Source organism: Loxodonta africana, chromosome 6 (assembly GCF_030014295.1).
Source record: "Loxodonta africana isolate mLoxAfr1 chromosome 6, mLoxAfr1.hap2, whole genome shotgun sequence".
Classification (NCBI taxonomy): domain Eukaryota; kingdom Metazoa; phylum Chordata; class Mammalia; order Proboscidea; family Elephantidae; genus Loxodonta; species Loxodonta africana.
Genome location: NC_087347.1, coordinates 122,184,401 through 122,207,309, shown reverse-complemented (window position 1 = coordinate 122,207,309; position 22,909 = coordinate 122,184,401).

The following is a 22,909-nucleotide window of genomic DNA, read 5'->3' as shown; positions in this document are numbered from 1 at the left end:
ATAAGGAATCCACAAGCAACCCCTGTATGGAAGGTTAGACTTGGGTAAAAAATATAACAACTCAGAAAATATGTAACTTGTCTCATGATTAGCACATATCTGGTGGGCACAATGTCCCTGATGAGCAATGGAAAAACAATCTGATATTTTTTCTTGGTGAAAACTCTCTGGACACCGCATGACTATTTCTTGTGTCCCACAAACATTTCTGTGAATGGGGCACGCTGTCCCAGGCCCATTCCAAAGCTCACTCACATACAAAGTTTGCATTTCTTTTTGGAAAAAGCTTACAGAGGAAGAAATCTGAATGATGAGAAAGCCTTTTTCACATTTACTTCCCGCTCTGTGATAGTAGCACCAGCAGGGCTGGAAAATAATGTTCGAGTCTGAAGGCACATACGGTGACTACAGAGACCTCTTTTGATACTTCTGAAGTCATTTTAAATGGGGCCATCCATTTCGTCTCAGTCGTACAACTTATCCAGAACCTGGTACAGTCATCTATTGTCGCCCCGCTGATCACCCGGTCCTCCCATGATCTTTGTATTTGATCTTGGAGACATTAAACAGCATGGAGAGCAAAAGCATCATTGGGTACCCTGCCACCTGCCCTTGTCAACCGACTTGATGGAAAGAAGCTTTTTATTTGCCGTTTACCCACTGCCAGGGAGGGTGTGCTGGGGTGAGTGGTGTACGTGTGAAGAGTTCAGCAGGGGGTTCAGCCTACAAAAAGACAAGCAAGCTAAAACACAGAAAAAGGTAGTGCTTTTCAGCGAGGAAGTGATGTCAACTACCAGGTGATCCCCTTAAAGAATGGAGTTCCACTAAGTGGTTTGAACAATTGCTTCACGGGATATCTTCGCTCTTTCCTTGGAGGGTCAACTTGGTCTGGGAGCTCTTCTCAATGGACTCAGTGGGTAGTGCCAATGCCTCTCTAAATAATAAAAAGCTTTCACTAATCTTTTTTTCATTTGGACTGCAGTACCAAAATAACTGCCTTGCGAAAGACAGTCTGTGCCTGAGCACTATTATCTGCCATGCAACTGAGGTCAGTAGCAAAGGACTTGGCGCCCGGAGTTGCAGATGGCTGGGATGGACACACTACCCAACAGTGAAAAAAGCTAGACCACTCTCAGGGAAAACAAGATGTAGTCTATAAGGGATAGCCACGGCAGTGGCAACTGGAGAGAACTGCGTAATGCAAGCACTGCTAGCTCTCTCACGATGGAACCTGCTACTCCATAGCAAGGGAGTAAGGGAAATGTCAGGGGCAAACTCTTAGAGCTGAGAGTCAGGAGTTGGCATTTGTAATCTAACATTCCTTGATCCTACTTTCTTTAACAGATTCAAGTGAGAACTAGGGAGCCCATGTTGAAAAGGGCATGCTGCCTTCTAGTTTCTGAATCAAACGGAGTAAATATAAATATCCTTGGGAAAAAAGTTTCCATTTAGAAGACAGAACAGAAATCCATCCTAATACAAACAAATTATTCCTGATACAATAATTGATAAGCAACATATCTAAAATCCAAACAGTTCTTTTTTAAAATTAATTAAAGAAAATGTGTGTTTTCGCTATATTAAGTAATCAAGCTAACCTTGGTATGATGACCAAAACTAATAAATTAACCCTGGTACAATACTATTAACTGAAATAAGGAGTTTACTTGAGTTTCTCCAGTTTTTCCACCAATATCACTTTTCTGTTTCAGAATCCCATATTCATTGTACTTTTCTGCTTAGAGGTTTATAAGGATTTCCTATTAGGGTAAAATCCGTATTTTGAATCATGTTCTCTAAAGCACCATGTGCTCTCTGCTCAGCCTATCGCTACAACCTTATCTTTCTAAGTTTTTACCCTTTGCTATGCTACAATCTTACTGGTCAGCTTTCAGTTTCTTGAATACCGTGGGTTCTTTCCCACTTCAAGGCCTTTGCATATCCTGTTCCCACTGCATGAGGCGCTCTTGTTCTGGTTCTTTGAAAGCCTACTTCCTTCTCTCCTTTAGGCCTCAGCTTCCACATCACCTGTACTGACAGCTTCTCATGCATGGGTCCCTTCTGTAATTTTGTTTCATCTGTTTGCTTATTTCGCTCATAGCACTTATTATGCTGTGCAATTATTTTTGTTCATTTGTCAGATTACTTTTTTGTTATCTGCCCCTGGTGGCATAGTGGTTAAGTGCCATGGCTACTAACCAAGAGTTCAGCAGTTCGAATCCTCCAGGTGCTCCTTGGAAACTCTATGGGGCAGTTCTACTCTGTTCTATACGGTCGCTATGAGTCAGAATCGACTCGATGGCAGTGGGTTGTGGTTTTGCCCCACAAGAATATAAGTTCCCTGAGGGAAGGGATTGTGTCTGTGTTAATTTTCTGTTGCTGACATAATAAGTTGCCACAACTTCGCAGCTTTTAAAAATACAAATTTAATATCTCACAGTTCTGTAGATCAGAAATATAATAGGTCCTCTCAGTCTTGAAAGGCCAGAATCAAGGTTTCAGCTGGTGTGATATACCTTGTTCCTTTCTAGAAGCTCTGGGGGAGACTCTGCTTCCAGACTCATTCAGGTTGCTGGTGGAATTCAGTTCCAAGTGGTTGCAGGACTGAGATTCTCCATTTACTTCCTGGTTGTCAGCTGGGGGTCATTCTCAGCTTCTCGAGGCCACCCATATTCTCTGGTTCATGGGCCCTTTCATCTTCAAAGCCAGTAACAGCAAGTCAAGTCCCTGTCAGGCTTGGAATCGCTCCTGCCTCTTGTTCTACCACATTTCTCTGATCTCACCTGCAAAAGATTCTTCACTCTTAAAGAAGAGCTCCTGTGATTAGACTGGGCCAACAGAGATGATTCAGGATAACCTCCCCATCTCAGGATCTGTAACCTTAATCAAGTACGCAAAGTCCCCTTTGCCATGCAAGTAACATATTCACAGGTTCCAGGGATTGGGGTATAGACAACTTGGGGGACCATTATTTGCCCTACCATAATATCTGTCTTGTTGACTGCTCTATCACTCAGGCCTAGCACAGAGCCTGGATCATGTAGGCATGAAATAATTGACAAAAAAATGTTTTGGGTCAACTTACTTGAAAATTACTTCAAGAAAACTAACTTGTTAATACCAGACACCACACAGCACCTCACAACTTCCTTCCTGCTGTCTGATGTTGTATCATCCCTTGGTCGGCTTCTGAGTCCTAATCCCCCTTTAATTCTCTGTTTCATCTATTTGCTTATTTCTCTGTCCAATTCCAGATATCAGGAAAATTACATCAGTTGGAAAATGTTATCGGGCTCTTGAGTTTGCAATGGTAAAATTAGGGATTTCATCAAGCATATTTCTATTGCTCTAGAGTTTTCTTATTTTGAGTAGCGACTAGAAAAAATGACGTGTATGTCACTGAAAAGCTGGAGCTCCACTCCTCTCTAATGTAAATCCTCTATTACCTACTGTCTCATTCTTTGCACTATCGAGTTTTTAGACTTAACCTACCAAGCATGTCACAGAAAAAGACTCACTTCTTGGTGAACTCTTGTCTGAGAAAAGCTTTTCTAGGCATTCTTTATTCACGGATGACTCTTGTTTCCCAGTCTTAACTTTTATTCCCTCCCTCCCTTCATTGTAGTAACTAACATCAAATGTGAACTACATGGAACACTGCCTGGGCCAATTGTTTGTCACTGAAGTGTGCACAGAAGCCTTGTGATAGCCACTGTTTCTTTGACCTGTGATTTCCAACTTGCTTTGTTACTTCACTTTGGGTGCCTGTCTCTTGAACACAGTATGGTGAACTGGAAAGAGCAAAAGTTTTGTAAGCAGTAAACCTGAATTCAAATTATGACACTAATTTTTAGCTACACATCCCTTCAAATGCTTGAACCTTAATTTACTCATGGAAATCATGTTTCTCTCATGGTGATCCAATAAGGATTAGTTCATATAATAGATCCTGAATAAACTCAGAAACAATCTGAGCGTAAAGGTTTTCCCATACATGTATAAATCCTCATAGTCCACAAACATACACACTCTTGCAGCCTTCTATAAAGTTAGGATCAGTAAAGGTTTCACTTGGTTTGGTCATCAGGGAAGTAATTTGGTAGGTGATAATGTTACCAATCGCCAGTCTGACACAAAGGGTCCTTGTCTTTTCCCGAGTAAGGATACATGCAAAAGACAAACTTTATCTTTAGCAAGCTTTATTTTGCTTGAGTCAAGCAAAAGGAGTCAGTGGGGATCTAAGCCTCTCCAAAAGACTGACTCAAAAAGAGAAGCAAGGCTAGGCCTTATATGAAGTTGGTGGAGACAATAGAGTAATGAATATTTATTGGGCTTCTTTCAAGGGGTGGGTACTTCTCAGAGTAGTAGTGTATGTTAATTAGGTTCTGTGCGCACCTGGAGTCCAAGATGGAACCCGCTGATATTCAAGATGGAGTCCTCTTGGCAGCCCTTGCCATCTCTTATTATGGGATATAGCACAAGCATACTGATCTTTGGCACTACATCGCCATCTTTGGAGGGCTGAGGAAGGTTAAACATTGGTCAGACTTTGTTCTTCTGCACATGTGGGAGCCTGTAAAGGGGGAAAGAACTAGTAAAACACTAAGAAAAAAAAAAAAAAAGAAGGAGATAGTAATTCACGGGTTGTTTCAATCTGATCTCATGTTGACAGTGTGTGGTTCATATTTACCCAACTTCTAGATGGTAATCTTTTAACAGCTCTTTCATTCTGCCTGCACAGTTAACCCTATCTATCTCAATAAGAATCAGAAAGCTTAGGTAGAGAGAATGAATAAATGGCGGGAGGGAGTTATCCTAATTACTGGGCCAGGGTTCAGGAGGGACAAAAGGGCAAGTCCATGTAAAAATTATTACCAACCTCTTTCTTGGAGGAAAAAAACAAAACAAGTTACTGTCTGTCTTAGTTATCTAGTGCTGCTATAACAGAAATACCAGAAGCAGATGGCTTTAACGAAGAGAAGTTTATTTTCTCACAGTTAAGTAGGCAAATTCAGGGTGTCAACTCCAGGGTAAGGCTTTGTCTCTCTGTCAGCCTTGTCATCAATCTTCCCCCGGACTAGAAGCTTCTCCTCATAGAGACCCAGGGTCCAAAGGACCCACTCTGCTCCCACCACTGCTTTCTTGGTGGTATGAGGTTCCCCCTCTCTGCTAGCTTTCCTTTCCTTTTCTCTCATGAGGGATAAGGCCACACCCCAAGGAAATTCACTTTACATTGGATCAGGGATAGGACCTGGTAACGTTGTTATAATCACATCCTAATCCTCTTTAACATAAAATTACAACCACAAAATGGAGGACAATCACAGAATACTGGGAATCATGGCCTAACCAAGCTAATACACACATTTTTGAGGGGGACATAATTCAACCATGACACTGTCAAATCGATTCCAACTCATGGTGACCCCATGTGTGCCAGAGAACTGTGCTCCATAGGATTTTCAATGGCTGTGACCTTTCAGAAGTAAATTGCCAGGTCTTTCGTCCAAGAAGCCTCTGAGTGGATTCAAACTGCCAGTGTTTTAGTTAGTGGCCCAGTGCTTAACTGTTTGCACCACCCGGGGACTCTTTTGGGGGAGAAGGGAGGGTTAAAATTATTTTAGTTGGGTCTCTGACCCATCTTTGACAGCCTCATAGGTATAGGTACGTCAAAACCAAACCAAACCCATTGCTGTCGAGTCGATTCCGACTCATAGAGACCAAAAGGACAGAGTAGAACTGCCCCATAGAGTTTCCAAGGTGTGTCTGGTGGACTCGAACAGCCGACCTTTTGGTTAGCAGCCTGAGCTCTTTACCACCACACCACCAGGGTTTCCATAGTACATAAATTTTAGAAAAAAGAATGATGTAAGGTGTGGAGAGGTGGGGGGAGAGCAAGAGAGAGAGAGAGACAGGGACAGAGAGACAGAGAGAGATCATTCTAACATTTTTGACAGTTCCTTTCTATACCTGGCCACACACTTAGAATTTCCCTTCTTGAAACACTCTGGTTTTTCAACCCAACTGTCTCATGTTGCTAACTTTTATGAGGCAAGATGAATCCCTGAAGTGCTCTTGGCCTCTCATTAAAAGAAGAAAAACTGATCAAAAGAAGCTGTTATCAGCTCACTACACAAAGGAGCAATAAGCATACCGGGCACCAAGTCCACAGAGGAGCCTCTCAGACTTGGACCCAGGATGGCTCAGGACTCACGGAGCCCGAATAAGTTCAGGTACCACCATGGATAAAGCTGCATGGAGCTGCGAGGGAACCAGCAAGTTAAAGATGTCTTGTTTTTGTCCAAACAGGTTTCTGGTAATGTAAGAAGAGATTAAACATTTTCAAATAATAAGGCCTGCAGAGTGTGAGGCTGATGCCCAGTCAGGGGAGGTGAGTGAATCTGTGCTTTCATGGAAAATGAGCGGACACCCTGGCAGCTAAGCTGCACTAGCGGGCAATTTTGTTTTTTTAGAAATAAGCCTATGTTTAAGCTGAAGATCAACACCACAGGAATCAAAGCTCACTGCTGACGGATAAGTATGTTTAGAAGAATAGTAGCTTGTTGAAAATTTTGACTGGGGAAAAACAGAGTCTATCTTTGGAAAATATAATAAAAGAAATGTAGTTTTTTTCCCAAGACTGAATTAGCCTTGAGAACTACGATTACACCTATGAAAAAAACTTGTCCAGGATAGAATTTTGAACACTCTTGCTATATGTGTTTGTTTTAATCTGAAAAATTAACAAGTGTATTCGTTTTTAGAGAGCTTTAAAATATATTAACATTGGTGCCAGGATCAGGCCTTTGATATCCCCCCTGTTACTAAATATTACCGTCATTAACTAAATTAGTACTTGTGAATTCTTTTCATCCGTGTCTCCCCTGGGGTAAGAATGAAAGGACATTTAAAAAAATGCAACTTTTAGTCACAGAGAGAAGGTTGATGAGAATTTTGTCTTGATTCTAGAGAAGATCTAGATAAAAAGGTTAGGGTAAAAAATTAAATTTTGTAGTAACTTACCCTTAGGATTAACCTTCAGCTATCCCCTTTACCTGCCACATACCTGCCTCTCAGGTGTATCAGTTGATACATGCACACATGAATTTGAGACCACCAGGGCCTTGGATTTGAGCCCTAGCAGAAAAATAGAAATAGCAAAGAAAGCTCAGAGTCTGAGTTCCAGTTCTTGTCTCTTTCTTGTTGGTACCTTTAAACATCTTGGACAGGGACCTGAGGTCCCAGAAACTGGGGAACAGTTGGGTGCAACAGTTGAACACTGGCTCCAGAATTACTGATGTTCTCCCCTGACCTTCATTCCCCAGCCCATCTGGGCTTCTTGTAGGTGCCCATTTGATCTCTTCTTGAAAATCACTGCCCCTACATTCGGGAAACTGGCTATTGAATTTCCTCCCAGGTTTCACTTGACTTAATTTCTGGGGCAACCCTCTCTTTGCTTTGGTGAATCGGCTTTATACTACAACTGTGGATAAAAAGCTTGAAGATCCTACTCCCAGCCCACCCCCAGGGTATCACTTGGATGGATTACCTCCTAAACTCTTTTAGGAAAGGTAGTCACAGGGAACATGGCCATCACAGTGGCTACCAGTATCAAAGGAACAGAGGAGTCTATGTGGGTGGATGGAGTTTTTGTATTTTATTTAATTTGTAGGATCTATAGATGCAAACATATTTGTTAGCAGAGGAAAATCACCAGAGAAAAAGGGCACAACTTAATATGCATGATGGAAGAGAGCCTGTAAAATTATTCCTGAAAAGAAGAAATAGATCTCTCATCTAAAAGGAGAATAAACAACAACAACAACAAAAACAAAAACCCCAAACACATTGCTGTAGAGTTGATTCCGACTCATCGCGACTTTATAGGACAGAATAGAACTGACCCACAGAGTTTCCAAGGAATGACTGGTGGATTCGAACTGTCAATCTTTTGGTTAGTAATTGAGCTCTTTACTGCTGTGACACCAGGGCTCCAAATAGGAGAACAGAAAATGACAGTATATGAAGATACTGAGAAACTCTAAGTTAGGAAGGAACACAGTAGAGAGTACATATTTTGACTGATCTTAATCTGCTCTAGAGGTAATGATTACGGATTTGATAAATATATATGGGAAGTGCAATAAAATTCAGAATAATCCTGGACAACACCTCACATTTTTACTAGTATGTTCCTGGTTTCATCCAATAGTGAGTAAAATGTTCCACAAAATTTGAATGCTGTGAGTTCCCAACCGTCTGGTTAGCAGACGTTCAATCTTTTCCTGTAAAGTCTACTTACCGCTTCTAAAAGCCCCTGGAAAGAGTCGTGTAAATCCGTGAAAGGGGCAGGGGTGGGGGACAACAGTGTGCTGTCCCAAATCTGGACTACAGACTGATGACTCTACTGCTGGCCTTACTGAGACCACTCATCTCCAGCGGTCTGCTCCCTCTTTACTGTGCTCAAGCTTCTCATGGCTAGCTCTTTCAGAGAGACAAAGGATGGCAGAGTGACAGGGCACCAGTGACAAGGTTATTTCCAAAAAGTAATTTCTCCTTTAAATGACACACAGGCATTCTGGGGCAGGGAGTTGGGGAGGGACGTTGGGCCCAGAGAGACCCAGATGGCTAGACCCAACCCATATCATACCTAGTAGAACTGCTAGCTGCTTCATCTTCAGTTCCTGGCACTCAGTCCAGCCCATTCTATTGAACATCTTGGCTCAAGATGATTGTCCTCCGAAGTCTCATCTTGTTTGCAATCTGTCCTCCTCCAAAAGTCCCCATTCTAACCTAGGTATCTGTTTATCAGCATAGGCTATATATCTCTACTCAGGCTGTAACCCTGATTTAACTTCTTTTCAATAGGACGTCTTATCTCATGTAATGAAGAGATTCAGGAAATCTATCTCCGTGACTCAGCCATGTGCAGGAAGATGGTCTCTAGGAGCCTGGATGGTCAGTCTCCTTCAAATATACCATCTAACAGTATTGTCTGTGACCCAAAAACTAAGCAGGAGAAAAGTTCACTACTCAAATAAGGGACAGAGCAAATTATAAATTAAACCATTTGGAACATCAATTCAGGAATGAATAAAAGGGTATAGGGCAGCCATGTAGATATATTTGAGGCTAGGAAGTTAATCCGAAGGAAAAAAAGTTAATGGAATTTGGTGACTCTCTCCACAGATGCTTGGCAGCTTCAGGTCAGAAGTAGATAAAGAAGGTGGTAGAGGTTGTTCAGAATTTGGATTGTCAAGGAGTCCAAAAGTGTTACTGTAAATACTGTTGTACAGACTAACTACGAGAGTAGAAGTAAAAGCATGTGTATTCAGGAAGCTGATGAGGGCCAAAGAAAGTACCAAATACAGACTGCCACTTAAAGAGAAATCCACCCACTGGAAAAGAAACACAGTAAGGAAATAGTCATGGGTGGAAATAAAATATTTCCTCTAAAGCTTAGCAAATAGGCACTTGACCTCACACAGATTTAGAGCTAAAATTTACCTTTTCCATTTGTTTTGAAAAATCCCGAAGTGAACATACCCTCAACCATGCCTCCTTAAGTTCCCAGAGAACTCCCACAAAATTACCTCACAATTCAATATTTTACAGCAAGTGATGAAATGAGCCCCATTACAGTATATTAAACCATATGATAAAATCAACATAATAAATGAGTCAGCACATAAAACAAAAAATAGAATGAGATCCAGAGGGACTTGTGATAGTCGAATTATCAGATACAACATATTAAATAAATGTTTAAGAAATAAAGAATGTAATAGGAAACATAGGATCAAAGGAACAAAACATTTGAAAAAATACTTTAGAAAGTTACAATCATTGATTAAAAACTAATGTCTTGGATCATAATATCTAAAGAACAAAGTAACAAACTAAAAGATAGATTTGATATTTTTGAGAAAGTAGCATAGCAAGTCAAAAGATGGGAAATAATGGAAAGAATTGAGACAGAGGATAAAATGAAAAAGATAAAACATATAATTTGATTAAATGGCTGAGAAATTTTCAGAAGTAAAGGAAGAAATGAATCACTAGACTTAGAAACTATTTTAAGTCTTCGGTAGATTTACTGTAGATTTATTGTGGTAAAACTCCAGAACACCAAAGACAAAGAGGAATTCTTAAGAACAATCAGAGGAAAAGACGGACTACCTACAATAGAACAATAATTAAGTTTGCTATAATTGCAAACTTCTCAGAAGCAAATAAGAAGGCAAGGGACAATAGAATAATAACTTTTAAATTATTGAGAAGAAATAATTGCCAAGCTAGAATTTTATGCCCTGATAACTTTTGTTTGAGAACAAGTTCAAAATAGAAATATTTTCAGATTAACAAATGAGAAGTTTCTGACTGCCCTTTGGATCTCTATAATGGCTGCTCCTTTAGCCTGCATCCTGGAATGAGGAGACCTAGAGAAGAGCCTCAGTTAGAGTCCAGAATAGAACTGCAACAGAACTGCAAACTACATGTAAAAGAGAAAAAAATAAGTATTTGTTGTAGGTACTGAGGTTTTAAGTTGTTTATCACCACAACAAAATTGACTAATACACAAGTGATATATGTTTAAAAAAAAATCTTACAAACAATATGGAATAAAAAAGGTAAGTGGAAGGATATATAATACTTTATACAGTATACAATATGTTATTGCTGTTAGGTGCCTTCCAGTTGGTTCGGATTCATGGTGACCCTATGTACACCAAAACAAAACACTGCCTGGTCCTGTGCCATCCTCGCAATCCTTGCTATGTTTGAGCCCATTGTTGCAGCCACTCTGTCAGTCCTTGACGGGGGAGTTCCTCTTTATTGCTGATTCTCTACCTTACCAAGCATGATGTACCTCTTCATGGACTGGCCCCTCTTGATAGCATGTCTAAAGTATGTGAGATGAAGTTTTGCCATCCTGTCTTCCAAGGAGTACTCTGGCTGTACTTCTTTCAAGACAGACTTGCTCTTCCTTCCAGTAGTTCATGGTATATTCCATATTCTTTGCCAACACCATAATTCAAAGGCATCAATTCTTCTTCAGTCATTCTTAGTCGTGGTCCAGCTTTCACATGCATATGAGGCAATTGAAAATATCATGGCTTGGGTCAGACACACCTTAGTCCTCAAAGTGACATCTTTGCTTTTCGACACTTTAAAGAGGTCTTTTGCAGCAAATTTGCCCAATGGGATAATACATCATTTGATTTCTTGGCTGCTGCTTCCGTGGGTGTTGATTGTGGATACAAGAAAAATGAAATCCTTGACAACTTCAGTCTTTTCTCCATTTATCATGATGTTGCTTGTTGCTTATTGGTCCAGTTGTGAGGATTTTTATTTTCTTTATGTTGAGGTGTAATCCATACTGAAGGCTGTGGTCTTTGGTCTTCATCAGTAAGTGCTTCAAGTCCTCTTTACTATCAGCAAGCAAGGTTGTGTCATCTGCAATTTGAAGGCTGTTAATGAGTCTTCCTCCAATCCTTCTTCATACAATCCAGCTTCTCAGATTATTTGCTTAGCATACAGATTAAATAATTATGGTGAAAGGATACAAACCTGGCACACATCTTTCCTGATTTTAAACCATGAAATATCTCCTCATTCTGTTTGCATGACTACCTCTTGGCCTTTTTAGAGAAATGCTGCTGCTAGGGAAAATCCAAATTGTAGTTTGGATGAGATGCAATAGAACTTCTGTAGAAAAGGCATAGGCTTTCAGGAATTCAATTTACAGTTAAGCAGGCTTGCACAGAGCTGGTTCAAGAGCTGGTGAGGGGACAATGGTCTGTGGAAAGAGGGCACTAAACTACATAAAGATGAACTTGCAGAAGGCTAGTAGAGACAGGAGATTGCACAAAGAACGATAAACTTGGAAATATGGGTTTAGGGGTACATTAGTGCTGAAGAAGTGAGAGAATCCCTACAGTTCTGCCTGTTGGATCTGCACCCCTTTGTCCCCGAAAGTCTGGGTTAGAGATTTCCTTTCTTGAGCTATTTACACTGTCAGAACTATGCACAGATTCTATGCTGACAAACAATGGCCCTTGTACTTTAATATTCTGCGACTCCATGGAAAGAGACACCTAGGCAGTCGTGCTACCACTCATCCGTCAATTTGTTGTACTGTGGTGGCTTGGTGTTGCTCTGATACTGGAATCTATGTCATTGGTATTTCAAATACCAGCAGGGTCATCCATGGTGGACAGGTTTCAGTGGAGCTTCCAGACTAAGAAAGACTAGAAAGGCCTGACAATCTACTTCTAAAAATTAGCCAATGAAAACCTTATGGATCACAACAAAACATTGTCCAACTCGCTTGCTTTGGGCATGTCATCAAGGAGAGATCAATAGCTAGAGGAGGGCATTGTATTTGGTGAAGTAGAGGGCCAATGAGGGTGAAGGAGACCTTTGGTGAGTTGGATTGATGCAGTAGCCACAACGATGGACTCGAACATGCCAGCTATGGTGAAGATGATGCAGGACTGGGAGATGTTTTTTTCTGTGGCACATAGGGTTGCCAAGAGTCAGTGTCAACTCTATGGCAGCTATCTATCTCTATCTGGGCTGTGACATATCTTTAAGGCCATTGTCATGGCTTTCTTTAAGCAGACAAACATTTCTTTAGATTAGATACAGAGGTTCTCAATCCTGGTTGTACATTAGAATCACTTGGATGCTTTCAAAAAATACCTGTGCTTGGGCCCCTATCTTTAGCTTAGAGATTCTCAAATACTAAGTGTGGAATGTAGTCTATTTTAAAAACTTGTCAGGTGGTTCTAATTTGCAGCCAAAATATGAAGCCAGGGTCTGGTGTTTCTCAAATTACAGTCCACCTGCATGCAGATTTCCAAGTCTCATCTCAAACCCATTGAATCAAAACTCCAGGGGGCTGAATTTTGAAATTGTAGCATCTTTACATGCTGCTTAAGTAATTCGTATAGACTTAAAATTTTAGAACCACTGCCTGACCTTCAAACATCCAGTTAATTCAGAAGAAGTATTTCAGTTGTAGCCCTTACAAAGTTTAGATGGATTTCTCAGGAGGGATCAGATGAAGGCCAACGCCATTTTATTTGACTCCCACCCATCAAATTCCATGAGTTCAATGCCCTTCTTTGAGAATTAGCATAGTTCGTCCACTCTCCAGTGTGGTCCTTGGAGAATCTGCTTTCAGAGACCCTTGAGCGAAGCCACAATAATGGCCCTCCTTAAGCAAATATCTGACTGCACCCTGAGCCTTTATTGCTGATCACAAAAATCTCTGCTTTGCTGCTTGGCGGCCTAATTGCATCTCACTCCTCATCAAACAGTCTGCCACTTCTGTAAATGTGAGACTTCTGAGACACCCACATGATAAGAGCAATCACCTTTTCCTTAGGAATCCTTGTAAGTATAAGCTCCGCTAGTAAGGCAAGACTTGTCTTTGCCAAAATCACACACCTCTAGCCATAAACTTCTGTCTAAAAATAGAATTGTTGAAGGACTAGAACAGCCCTTTCAATAATTTTTCTTACTTTGTCTTCACAGTAACTCACTGAGGTAAGTAATTTTAATATTATTTCTGTTTGGCAAGTACAGCATGTGAAATTCAGAGAGGTGAACTAACTTGACCACCTACACTCAGAAATATAGATGTGGAGTTAAAACTTGAGCCCAGCTCTGAAAGCCAAAGCCTGGGTTTTGTACTATAACACAGTGCTCTGTGGAATTTAGTGAGAGCTAGATTCTAGTACTCACTTGTTGAGTGTCTTTAAGAAAATCCTTAAGGAGTTTCAGTTATACGATCTGTAAAAATGCAAGATTGTGTCTGGATAAAGGGTTAGAAACTGACAATCCTCAGACAGCATTCAACCTGAAGACTATTTTTATATGGAAAACCCATGTTGTGTATCTGTGTGTGTTTGTACTGAATTTGACTGCCTTTAGGATGGTAGTCATTACTTTTATTAGTCAGATATTTTTAATTCTCCCCCATCTGGCTCATAGTTAAACTGCACTTCTTGACTTTGAATTTATGTGTAGCCATCTAAGTTGTGGAAACCCTGGTGGCGTAGTGGTTAAGGGCTATGGTTGCTAATCAAGAGGTCGGCAGTTTGAATCCACCAGGCGCTCCTTGGAAACTCTATGGTGCAGTTCTACTCTGTCCTATAGGGTCACTATGAGTCGGAATCGACTCTACACAGTTGGTTTTGGGATCTAAGTTGTGGGAACTCTGGTGGTGTAGTGGTTAAGTGCTACAGCTGCTAACCAAAAGGTCAGCAGTTCAAATCCACCAGGTGCTCCTTGGAAGCTCTATGGGGCAGTTCTACTCTGTCCTATAGGGTGGCTATGAGTTGGAATCAATCAGATGTCAACAGGTGCAGGGCTAGCAGATGCTGGGCGCAGTTTCTTAAGATCTGTGAAGTAGTCAGGCTTTAAGTGGTTAAAAAATCTGCTTATTTGGGCTATTTTTAAAACAATTGGATGTGTACAAATTTGAGTTAGGCGCTGGCAGGCTTTGTTTGGCTGACAGGCCTCAGCTTGCAATAGAAGTAAACAAAATGGGGCCAATACACAGAGGTTATTTCTGTTTCACTTGTATTATGTGGGAAGAGCACAGGCTCTTGAACCAGGCCATCATTAGTGTGAATCTGAGCTCTGCAATTTACCTGCTGTGAAGTCACGTGTGTCCATCTGGCCTCTCAGATCCCCAATTAACTTACTGCAGAATTGGGGTTGCGGTGGTCCCTATTGCCCCGCTGGGGGTTAGTCAACACAGTTGACACAAAGTTCCTGGTACATTACAAGCACCCAGCTTTCATCCCTCACCGGGATTCATGAAGATGATCTAATTTTCAGAGTATTGCTTTGTCCTCTAGGTATGCACTGAAAGTTTTCCTCCTTTGGCCCAAAATTCTCCAAGTTGAAAAACTCAAGATTGAAAGAATGCACAGGAAGTCCTGTCTTGTTTTTCAGTCTATGAATTAGCAAGAAGAAGCCTGAGCTAGCATGAATAACCTGACTTTTTAAATATCTCAGATCACTCTAGTTGAAATAACCAATATCATTTTTGATCATCTCGACCCTCATTAAAGTGATAATAAATAGATATGATACAGCACATTATGATATGTTTGCATACACAATATGTATGTTTAGAGGGAAATACCATAAAGTGTCAGTTGATCTTAAAAAAAAAATACTATATTATATTTTGTTTAAGAAAGATATCCAGGCTACAAATGCTTCATTTCTTTGTTTATTTGATCAAAGCCTGTAAAAGACTGTTTTCTGATAACAGCAACAAACATTAGTAAATTAACCAGTTGAACTGGAATTTCCTCTTCTAACGGCTTTGCCAATATCTGCTTCAGTTATATTTGACAAAACAGCCAAGTCATTCATTCAATTTTTTGATGAAGTTTCAAAAACAGTATCAAATAAGTCAGTCTTTTTAAATGTGTGCTTCATATTTGCAGGAGTGACTTCTCCAGCCCATCTGAGCTGTGAAGAACATATATTAAGGCTATGTCAAACAAGAAAAACTCATTTTCTGAGGAAGAAATTTGCTTACTATGGCTATTCCTGACTACTGGTTTAAATCAGCTTGATTTTAAATCAAAATCATCTGCCACATATCCTTAACTCATGGGAATATGGGCGAGGGTATATGTATGGGACTTGAGGTCTGACTCTAGACCTCAATTAAAATGAGTAAAATATTGGATAGTGGACAGAATGATGTTGATTAAAATTCCTTTTGTTCTTTGATTCAGACTTCTTTGCAATCTTGCCAACCTGTGGTTGTTCATCACACCCTGCATCACACCACTTAGTATCAGCAGACAGTGGGGCTGGGCCCTCGAGAAACAATGTTTCCAAATAATGGCAGCTCACATCTTTGAATCCTAAACTTCTTTTTCTGTTTGTTTTATCTTTTTTTTGTGCATAAGACTCTTTACAGCTACATTAAAAACCAGTTGCCCTCCATCCAAACTCCCTGAGGGACTGAATTACTGGGCTAAGGGCTGTGGGGATCATGGTCTCAGGCTACATCTAGCTCAACTGGCATAACATAGCCTATAAAGAATATGTTCTACATCTGACTTTGGTGAGTAGCGTCTGCGGTCTTAAAAGCTTGTGAGTAGCCATCTAAGATACTCTACTGGTCCCACCCCATCTGGAGCAAGGGAGAATGAAAAAAACCAAAGACACAAGAAAAAGATTATTCCAAAGGACCAATGGACCACAACTACCATGGCCTCCACCAGGCTGAGTCCAGCACAACTAGATGGTGCCTAGCTACCACCACTGACTGCTTTGACAGGGATCACAATAGAGGACCCTGGACAGAGCTGTAGAAAAATGTAGAACAAAATTCTAACTCACACACACACACACACAAAAGACCAGACTTACTGGCCTGACAGAGACTGGAGAAACTCTGAGAGTATGGCCCCAGACACCCTTTTAACTCAGTACTGAGGTCACTCCTGAAGTTTATCCTTCAGCCAAAGCTTAGGCAGGCCCGTAAAACAAAATGAGACTAAATGGGCACACAAGTCCAGGGGTAAGGGCGAGAAGGTAGGAGGGGACAGGAAAGTTGGTAATGGGGAACCCTAGATCAAGAAGGGGAGAGTGTTGACATGTGGGGTTGACAACCAATGTCATAAAACAATATGTGTATTAATTGTTTAATGAGAAGCTAATTTGCTCTGTATACCGTCATCTAAAGGACAACAACAACAACAAAAAAAACAGTTGCCCTTAACTTGTTTCCAACTGATGTTGGCCCCACGTGTGTCAGAGCAGAACTGTGTTCTGTAGGGTTTTCAATGGCCGATTTTTTGGAAGTAGATCACCAGGCCCTTCTTTGAAGGCACCTCTGGGTGGGTTTGAACATTCAACCTTTTGGTTACCAGCTGAGCCCCTAACTGTTTGTGCTATGCAGGGACTCGTATAACTATTTAGCACTCTTGAATTCTTTAAATACTAAAAATACAGAAGTACTGGAATAGCTGAGCGTGTTCTTGATGACTCAAGGTTAACGTCATAAAATCCTAATGAACACTAGTGCGCTAGGGTACACGTAAAAACCATTGACATATGTGCAGGTCTGCTTGCTTTTCCATTAACTGATCCTAAATTTCCCAGTGCTTTTATTTCTTTTACTAGTTTTAATCATTCCTTACTCCTTGTTGGCAAGCCTATCTGTATGCTATCAGTTCACCCATGTTTTAGTCATGGTTAAAAATCACTATGGCTACTATGGAGAGACAACATGGAGAACTAAGTGAGAAACTGCTGAAAAGATTTTTCTCAAATATTCTGACCCATTACTTATTTACCAGATTGTTGAAGAGGCCAAAAGTGTGACATTATTATATTAGTTTAGGATGATTTTTGAGTAATAGGGTTTTATGCAGTATTAGGGCACTGCTTAATTCAGTTCAACCATTCCCAGTTAAAATTTCCTAGATATAAAATTAAACTAAGATCATTCATTAATTGAATAAATACTTTACACTTAGTCTGCTCCAAGCACCATGCCAAGCGTGAGAGTGCTGGGGTTCAATTGGCCTGTGCCTTTGACAAGTTTCCAATGTATTTGAGAAATGAGGTAAAATGGGGTATGGGCTCTTTAACAATTGGTTGTAGCAATAAGAATAATATGTCCTTTCAGATGTGGGGGCAGTAATGTGATCTTATATTTATTTCTGCACATGAGAACTTTCCAGGTTCTTTCACATGCATGATGACATCTGATTGAATCTTTGTCCTTGTACTTAAAAGTGATAATCATCCTTGAGAGATTGGTACGTAAAACAAAAACGTGTATCGGCTGCTCTGTAATGGCTCCATCTGACCCATGAGTATCCTTTGAGCTCCAGGTCATTTGACCACTGCGTTTTGCACAGATATGCTTTTTGAATCTGAATGCACTTGGGGTATGTATTTCTATAACACTCTGCTCCCTTGTTTACTTTTCTCTCTCCCTTAATAGTTTGCGGCTCATTGAAGGCAACGGGCATTACAGTGAGAAGACATCTAGTCTTCCCGTGGTCTGACTTCACTAACTAATCATTGCCCTCCCCCTCTGGGCCTTTTCAGGACACACTCAGAGCAGCCACTGCCAGGCATTTAGGCTTTAACCCTGAAGCTACCTATCAGCCAGCCCTGGATTAGTACAGTGATCTCAGATTGCAAATGGAAAAACGGAGGCTTCAGAAGTTGGTCTTTCCGTTAATGCTACTTTGATGAGTCTCCTTTTTTTTTTTCAATGATTTTTATTGTGCTTTAAGTGAAAGTTTACAAATCAAGTCAGTCTCTCTCACAAAAACCCATATACACCTTGCTACACACTCCCAGTTACTCTCTCCCTAATGAGACAGCCTGCTCTCTCCCTCCACTCTCTCTCTTTGTGTCCATTTCGCCAGCTTCTAACCCCCTCCACCCTCTCATCTCCCCTCCAGGCAGAGATGCCAACATAGTCTCAAGTGTCCATCTGATCCAAGAAGCTCACTCCTAACCAGCATCCCTCTCCAACCCATTGTCCAGTCCAATCCATGTCTGAAGAGTTGGCTTCAGGAATGGTTCCTGTCCTGGGCCAGCAGAAGGTCTGGGAGCCATGACCACCGGGGTCCTTCCAGGCTCAGTCAGACCATTAAGTCTGGTCTTACGAGAATTTGGGGCCTCCATCCCACTGCTCTCCTGCTCCCTCAGGGGTTCTCTATTGTGTTCCCTGTCAGGGCAGTCATTGGTTGTAGCTGGGCACCATCTAGCTCTTCTGGTCTCAGGATGATGTAGCCTCTGGTTCATGAGGCCCTTTCTGTCTCTTGGACTCGTAATCACCTTGTGTCCTTGGTGTTCTTCATTCTCCTTTGATCCAGGAGGGTTGAGACCAATTGATGCATTTTAGTTGGCTGCTTGCTAGCATTTAAGACCCCAGACTCCACTCTTCAAAGTGGGATGCAGAATGTTTTGTTAATAGATTTTATTATGCTGATTGACTTAGATGTCTCCTGAAACTATGGTCCCCAGACCCCTGCCCCTGCTACACTGCCTTCGAAGCATTCAGTTTATTCAGGAAACTTCTTTGCTTTTGGTTTAGTCCAATTGTGCTGACCTCCTCTGTATTGTGTGCTGTCTTTCCCTTCACCTAAAGAAGTTCTTATCTACTATCTAATTAGTGAACACCCTTCTCCCACCATCCCTCCCTCCCCCCTCTCGTAACCACAAAAGAATGTTTTCTTCTCAGTTTAAACTATTTCTCCAGTTCTTATAATAGTGGTCTTATACAATATTTGTCCTTTTGCAACTGACTAATTTCACTCAGCATAATGCCTTCCAGGTTCCTCCATGTTTTGAAATGTTTCACAGATTCCTCACCTTGATGCATAGTATTCATTTGTGTGAATATACCATAATTTATTTACCCATGCATCTGCTGATGGGCACCTTGGTTGCTTCTATCTTGTTGCTATTGTAAACGGTGCTGCAATAAACATGACTGTGCATATATCTGTTCGCGTAAAGGCTCTTATTTCTCTAGGATATATTCCAAGGCGTGGGATTGCTGGATTGTATGGTAGTTCTGTTTCTAGCTTTTTAAGGAAGTGCCAAATTGATTTCCAAAGTGGTTGTACCATTTGACATTCCCACCAGCAGTGTAGAAGTGTTCCAATCTCTCCACAGCCTCTCCAACATTTATTATTTTGTGTTTTTTGGATTAACGCCAGCCTTGTTGGAGTGAGATGAAATCTCATTGTAGTTTTGATCTGCATTTCTCTAATGGCTAATGATCATGAACATGTCCTCATATATCTGTTAGCTACCTGAATGTCTTCTTTAGTGGAGTGTCTATTCATATCTTTTGCCCATTTTTTAATTGGGTTATTTGTCTTTTTGAAGTTGAGTTTTTACAGTATCATGTAGATTTTAGAGATCAGGCACCAATCAGAAATGTCATAGCTAAAAACTTTTTCTCAGTCTGTAGGTAGTCTTTTTACTCTTCTGGTGAAGTCTTTGGATGAGCACAGGTGTTTGATTTTTAGGAGCTCCCAGTTATCTAGTTTTTCTACTACGTTCTTTATAATGTTTTGTATAGTGTTTATGCCATGTATTACGGATCCTAACGTTGTCCCTATTTTTTCTTCCATGATCTTTATCGTTTTAGATTTTATATTTAGGTCTTTGATCCATTTTGAGTTAGTTTTTGTGCGCGGAGTGAGGTATGGGTCTTGTTTAATTTCTCTGCAGATGGATATCCAGTTCTGCCAGCACCATTTGTTAAAAGGACTGTCTTTTCCCCGTTTAACTGCTTTGGGGCCTTTGTCAAATATCAAACTGCTCATATGTGGATGGATCTATGTCTGGATTCTCAATTCTGTTCCATTGGTCCATGTATCTATTGTACCAGTACCAGGCTGTTTTGACTACTGTGGTGGTATAAGAGATTCTAAAATCAGGTAAAGTAAGGCCTCCCACTTTGTTCTTCTTTTTCAGTAATGCCTTATTTATCCGGGGCCTCTTTCCCTTTCATAAGAAATTGGTGATTTGTTTCTCCATCTCATTAAAGAATGTCCTAGGAATTTGGATCGGAATTACATTAAATGTATAGATTGCTTTTGGTAGAATAGACATTTATATAATGTTAAGTCTTCCTATCCATGAGCAAGGTATGTTCTTCCACTTATGTAAGTCTCTTTTGGTTTCTTGCAGAAGTGTACTGTAGTTTTCCTTGTATAAGTCTTTTACATCTCTGGTAAGATTTATTCCTAAGTATTTTATCTTCTTGGGGGCTACTGTAAATGGCATTGATTTGGTGATTTCCTCTTCGATGTTCTTTTTGTTGGTGTAGAGGAATCCAACTGATTTTTGTATGTTTCTCTTGTATCCCGATACTTTGCTGAACTCTTCTATTAGTTTCAGTAGTTTTCCTGAGGATTCCTTAGGGTTTTCTGTGTATAAGATCATGTCATCTGCAAATAGAGATACTTTGACTTCTTCCTTGCCAATCTGGATGCCCTTTATTTCTTTATCTAGGCTAATTTCTCTGGCTAGGACTTCCAGCACAATGTTGAAATAAGAGTGGTGATAAAGGGCATCCTTGTCTGGTTCCTGATCTCAATGGGAAAGTTTTCAGGCTCTCTCCATTTAGGGTGATGTTGAATGTTGGCTTTGTATAAATGCCCTTTATTATGTTGAGAAATTTTCCTTCAATTCCGATTTTGCTGAGAGTTTTTACCATGAATGGGTGTTGAACTTTGTCAAATGCCTTTTCTGCATCAATTAATAAAATCATGTGATTCTTGTCTTTTGTTTTATTTATGTGGTGGATTACATTAATTGTTTTTCTAATGTTGAACCATCCCTGCATACCTGGTATGAATCCCACTTGGTCATGGTGAATTATTTTTTTTGATATGTTGTTGAATTCTATTGACTAGAATTTTGTTGAGGATTTTTGCATCTACATTCATGAGGGATATAGGTCTATAATTTTCTTTTCTTGTGGTGTCTTTACCTGGTTTTGGTATCAGGGATATGGTTGAGTTTGGTAGTATTCCATCTTTTTCTATGCTCTGAAATACCTTTAGTAGTAGTGGTATTAACTCTTCTCTGAAAGTTTGGTAGAACTCTGCAGTGAAGCCCTCTGGACCAGGGCTTTTTTTTTGTTGGGAGTTTTTTGATTAACTTTTCAATCTCTTCTTTTTTTATGGCTCTATTTAGTTGTTCTACCTCTGTTTGTGTTAGCTTAGGTAGGTAGTGTGTTTCTAGGAATTCATCCATTTCTTCTAGATTTTCAAATTTGTTTGAGTATAGTTTTTCATAGTAATCTGATATGATTCTTTTAATTTCAGTTGGGTCTGTTGTAATATCGCCGATCTCATTTCTTATTCAGGCTATTTGCTTCCTCTCCTGTTTTTCTTTTGTGAGTTTGGCCAATGGTTTATCAATTTTGTTGAGTTTTTAAAAAAACCAGCTTTTGGCCTTGTTAATTCTTTCAATTGTTTTTCTGTTTTCTATTTCATTTAGTTCAGCTCTAATTTTTATTATTTGTTTTCTTCTGGTGCCTGTGGATTTCTTTTGCTGCTCTCTTTCTATTTGTTCAAGTTGTAGGGATAGTTCTTTGATTTTGGCCCTTTCTTCTTTTTGGATGTGTGCATTTATTGATATAAATTGGCCTCTGAGCACCGCTTTTGCTGTATCCCAAAGGATCTGATAGGAAGTGTTTTCATTCTCATTGGAGTCTATGAATTTCTTTATTCCATCCTTAATGTCTTCTATAATCCAGTCTTTTTTGAGCAGGGTATTGTTCAGTTTCCAAGTGTTTGATTTTTTTCCCCTGCTTTTCCTGTTATTGATTTCCACTTTTATGTCTTAACGGTCAGAGAAGATGCTTTGTAATATTTCAATGTTTTGGATTCTGTTAAGGCTTGCTTTATGACCTAATATGTGGTCTATTCTAGAGAATGTTCCATGTGCACTAGAAAAGAAAGTATAGTTGGTTGCTGTTGGGTGGAGTGTTCTATATTTGTCTACCAGGTCAAGTTGGTTGATTGTGGCATTTAGATCTTCCATGTCTTTATTGAGCTTCTTTCTGGATGTCCTGTCCCTCACAGAAAGTGGTGTGTTGAAGTTTCCTACTATAATTGTCGAGCTGTCTATCTCACTTTTCAATGGTGATAGAGTTTGTTTTATGTATCTTGCAGCCCTGTCATTGGGTGCATAAATATTTAATATGGTTCTATCTTCTTGGTGTATTTTTCCTTTAATCATTATATAGTGTCCTTCCTTATCCTTTCTGATGGATTTAACTTTAAAGTGTATTTTGTCAAAAATTAATATTGCCACTCCTACTCTTTTTTGATTGTTGTTTGCTTGATACATATTTTTTCCATCCTTTGAGTTT